We start from the raw sequence: 5,570 nt of genomic DNA, 5'->3' as shown, positions 1-5,570 counted from the left end.
AGAAAGTACTTTACGATCGTTACTTTTAAAGGAAATATAAAATCACTGTAATCGCTGTCTCGAAGAAATTCGAAAGAGATAGTATCAAACTACAAAAAAATAGTATCAAAATTGATACCATACACACGGAATTCTTTAAAATAAACTCAGTCTCTTTTTCCCCTCTCTTCACACACACATAGACACACACGTATACATTCACACACACACACACACACACACACATACACACACACGCACACACACACACACACACATACACACACACGCACACACACACACACACACACACACACACACATATATATATATATATATATATATATAACTCCGTATTTTTGACATTTATAAATGATTTCGTGAATATTCTTTTAATCTTTTTATCGCTATATCAAGTCCCATTTACATAATGTATTGAACTTTAACTGATATAGTCTCCTTTGGTGACCGGTCTGACACTGTTTTATTCTCTCGATTAAATTACCTTTATATAATTTAGTTCAATATTTTATATCTTTTTATATTGATAATGTGCTTATGGATTATGCCGAAACATTCTTTGTTTTTTATTGTTGAATATGTTTCTGTTTATTTCTTGGAACGAGTTCACAGTGATTGTAGGAAATGGCTTATGAAACATTTATGAAACTATTAATTACAGAAACAGGTATTTTAAACCAAATACTTTGCCGTCTAGCCAGGAAGCCACATCAGTATTAATAATTTTGGTGAATGTGTCGCGCTGGCAACATCATGTATATGGACATATTGTCGTGCAATATTTAATCTTCTCCTATCTAAGTCGGTATAGACGTTTGCTCTCAATCATTCAGAATCGAATCAATACGTAACGACCATGTACCAAGGAGAATGTTTTCGAATTTGTGTCATAGAAACCAGTGTGAAAAATAAAATAATCACAGTTGCTGTAATTGGCATAAGTCATGTAGTAAATATTTATGTTGAGATGTGGGAATGTAACATAAAACCATACAACTTAATATTTACCATCAGTGAAGTCTTGTTTTATTCGAAATTAATATAACACTAAAGTTTACTTCGACCTTCCATCCAAGTGAGTATGATACTTCAGTACCAATAACAAGTGTCAAGTCATACATTCTCGCAAGTGTCCATTGTAACACTTTGGTAAATTTTATAACATTATAAGAAAATAAAAGCCAGTGTCGGATTTACCTAAAATCAGCATTTGACAAAATATGAATTTTTGCTCAAATGCAATAACTTAATATTTTTCACAACATAACTTCCATATTTGTATAATGAGAAAGAAATCCTGAGAAGGAAAATTTTGACAAAGACCTTAATAGAGGAGATTTGACTCTAAGAACTAAAAAGTACGTGTTGCTTTATATAGTTAGACACGAATGTTCTAATTCCCTAATTACTTCAAGACCATATTAAACCGGTATTCATCAATAAATGGATTGCTATTTATTCATAAGTTGTTTATGAAATCCTTTGCATGTCTGCTTGCTTATCATTTCTTGATATCATAGAATTTCGAAAATAATTAAATCTAATAAATTTTTGAGAGCCTTTTGTAATTTTTGAATATAAGCATTGTATTATGTCAATTCTATATCCAAAAACGTATATGTCATTTTCTTTTCCTAAAATTTAATAACCACAGAAACACCTGGTTGTAAAATCTATCAACAATTTGAATTGTAAAGCGGAAACAATATCGTTTGGAATCTGATGTCAACTGCAGAACGTTAGCAACCGGAAAAAATTGCTTAAAATTTAAAGACTCTTACTAAGCAAATTCGAGTGTATGTGAACATCAAGAAAATTTTTAGCGTATAAATATTTTAGCAATGTTGAGATCTAAAATATTCCTGTGGGATAATAACTGAGGGAACACTCTATAAACATATATGGGCAAACGAAATGATAAATATTTTAAGTGACTTTAATATCAACCAGTTTGTAATGCGTTGTGAATGTTCAATTTACGCTACGTACATAAATATTTGTCTCAATTGACACTGTAGCTGCAGCTTACGACGTATGGAGGCTCTCTAGAAATGTAATCCTTGACAGGATAAAATCCAGTCTTCAACCAATGTACATTATCTCTGGCACATATATCGTACTCAGTTCTTTTGAATCCACATACAGATAAATTGCCCCAAATCAAATGAAACGTTTGGCTGTTATTTATGATATTAATTCTAATTTAGTAAGCAAAGTGATATTGTTGATCTTTCATTGCAGAAGATTATTTTCCCTGAATTTACGCCAACAGTCATATATTTACTGATTAACAGGAATAATGCATGGTTTCTAAATTGTTGATTTTGATATTTTTGTTATTTAAGAGAATGATATATTCATTTCTTCGACGAGAAATCTTTCTCGTAACAGTAACGAATTTGATAACCAGTGATATCAGCTTCACATATTTTATGAATATATTTTTATATCTTGTTACATTATTATCCCCATAATTAGCATTATAATATACAGAACACAATACTCGGATAGCATATTTTGTGAGATAATTCAAAAGACGTATAGACTGATTCACTTATCACATATATGCCTGAGTAAAAGAGTGTTTATATACATGTGTGGCACACTTGTCATTGAAAATCTTGCGTCATATTTCAGACGAAATTTGTACTGTTAATAAAGTGAAACATTTTCTGTCGGTTCCTATGTTTTATATTTTAAATTTTGATATACAATAATTCTTTTCCTATGTTATGTGCCCTGGAAGAACACGTTATTAAAAATAGAAACTATTGTAAAGCTAAGTTATAAGAATAAATGTATCTATTGTAATCTTTCAGTTATATTAAATGCCAAATGAATTTCGTTTTCTCTAACCGCTTGCGTTGCCAGTCAATCTACTTTATTACTTATATTTACCAATATACATTACAAAATAACATAAGAACTTCATGTTTGAAATAACAGGATATTTACGTTTTATTATCTCAAGGTTAAAGACTTGCAATCTGTTAGGAAATGGTAACAAATTTACGAGTGGAATAATATACATTCAATCATAACATGTTTTAAAATTATAAATAGATGTAAGTCTAATCTTCCATTCCTTTCATGAATGGCAACTTTTGTGCTTCATTTTATTTCAATTTAGACATATTGTTCGCTCGAATTCACCACTAAGATTGTACGTCTCAGAGCTCAAACAATATATAAAAATTGGAACAATAACTTCCTTTTAGCATTTTCGATAATCCTCTTTGAACAGGACAAAGCAATATGAAACTATTCTTAATTAAACCGCGTAAGTAAAATCTCATGAAACATATCTAAAGTAGACCTTACACATTGAAGGTTTATGGGCTGGAAAATAACCGGATTTTATTTTTGTTTTACAAAAGAACATTGGAAATCAATTCCTTAGTATATAAAACTGTGTCTGTAACTTGCCAAGAACGGGATTCGTATATAGTCAACATTTCTTAATCAGAGAGATGTAGTCTTCAAAAAGCTAACCCACCAAATTGTAAGAGGATATTTGGCAAGTAATTCACGAGATACCTGGGAAATGGATGTATATTTGCTGTGACTGTTTCTCATAATAAATACGATATATATTCTACGCTAACTTGCTGAAATTAAAACTTTGCTGAAATTAAAACGAGAAACAAGTCACAGCTGAAAGGTTTTTCTCTCCATTGATGTGCATGACATTGTTTGCTCGCTGTATAATTTAATATCATTAAATGAAAAGAAAAAAAAAGAATGACTAAGAGCAAATCCGTTTACGACTCGAATAATGAAGAGCGATATGGAGTCTATCATTCAAAATACGATAGAAACTAAATATACTCCGATTTTATGTGTTACCGGAAATTGATTAATATATTTTAGAATGAAGGTAATACGTTGGCATTGAAATAATAAAATACATTGACGATCATTAATACGTTTTATTGTTATTATTGATAATTAAATACTTGTTTTTTAAATCCTAATTATTCGTCTAGAAATCTATGCTTACGTGACGTATTTCTCTCTACATGTGGAGATCTATAAAAGATGCAGAGTTCAAGATATCCATAATTTTACTGTCTAAAGAAGCGCATCATTTTTCACATACGCACACACACACACACACATACACACACACACACACACACACATACACACACACACATACATGCACACACATAGGAATGGGTACGCAAAAGAAACCGGGATTTTGTAAAATTATTTTGAGCTTACATATTTGTGGCCTTCAAAATCTTCTCCATTTGAGGAAATGAATCGTTTCAGATGCGTTTTCCGCTGTCAAAGAAATCCTGAATGCGAAACTATGCCCTTGACCACCTCCGTCGTTATTTTTTTATTTTCACGTCTTCCACATTCCTAAAACGTTTTATTTTAAGAACTTTTTTCCATTCTCAGGAAGAAAAAAGTCACAGGGAGCAAGACGAGGGTATAAGACCTGCCATGTAAAATGTCAGCTTAACAGATTAACAGGATGAACAAATTAAATTCTTACGAATCGTTAAAGCAAATCAGCATGTTCTTGACATTGGATGTCAATAAACACGCTTTTGTGGGGCGTGGTGATATCGAACGCTTCCATTGAATTGATTGGTGCCTCGTTTCCGGGCCGTAGTGGTAGCACCAGCTTTCGTCACCAGCAATGACCTTCGAATAGAAGTCTGGATCAACTTCCAGCAGTTCTTTCAGTTCACGACACGCACTTATTTGTGATTGCATTTAATCTTTCGTGAGCAATCGAGGCACAAATTTTGTGCAAGTGTTTTCATTCGCAATTCCTCGTTCAAAATTCGTTGGCAGGAACTCAAGGACGCACTTGTCGTATTTATTAATAACACATATCTATTAATAACACGAACGACGAATGGATTCAGGACATCCATATACCGCAAGCTTTTATAGAATGTTATCAACGGTACCCATTATCTGTTTAATGAAGCAATGGAAAAGGCCGATCACACATTCTAGTAGAATGGCATACAAGAAATACTTTTCCGAATACTTCACCCTTGTTAGATTTGCCATTTAAACGCAAATTTATATAGGTAAACTACATGGAAAATTGAAAACTAATTTAACTTCTGAAAGGTTAGGAATCAGCAATAACTGTATATTCTTCAGAGATAGACAATGATGAAATACGTAAAATGCATGTTTGCAAGAATGATTATAGAGGGCGGAAGATATTGAAGTGTTTCTAGACACAGATCTACAGAAAATCTACTTATTGCATCGAATATGTCAAGAGGCAATCCTCGGAAATAAATAACAGAATGCGAGTTAAGGACAATAATATACATTATACATACATACATACAAACATACATATATATATATACATATATATATGTATATTTATATATATATATATTATATATATATATATATATATATATATATATATATATATATATATATATATATATATATATATATTTGTATATACATGTATTTGTGCATGTGTGTGTGCATGTATGTGCGTGTGTATATGAGAGACAGATTGAGTGAAAATGAATATGTTTGTCTGTATGTGTGAAATATTGGAGTTATTTCATACGCGG

At 31.4% G+C, this 5,570-nt stretch overlaps 1 protein-coding gene across 2 annotated transcripts in view; it reads left to right on the top strand.

Annotated features, from left to right (window-relative positions):
• LOC115220560 overlaps nucleotides 1-1,552 on the top strand; it is a 157,215-nt gene extending 155,663 nt beyond the window's left edge. For both annotated transcript variants that reach the window (XM_029790706.2, XM_036509889.1), the window contains exon 2: nucleotides 1-1,552. This exon is cut by the window's left edge and continues 1,283 nt beyond it. The gene's annotated coding sequence lies outside the window, so the exon portion shown is untranslated.
• Nucleotides 1,553-5,570: the final 4,018 nt, after the last annotated feature.

Source organism: Octopus sinensis, linkage group LG16 (genome assembly GCF_006345805.1).
Source record: "Octopus sinensis linkage group LG16, ASM634580v1, whole genome shotgun sequence".
NCBI classification, from domain to species: domain Eukaryota; kingdom Metazoa; phylum Mollusca; class Cephalopoda; order Octopoda; family Octopodidae; genus Octopus; species Octopus sinensis.
This window is presented reverse-complemented; position numbering and strand designations above follow the sequence as displayed.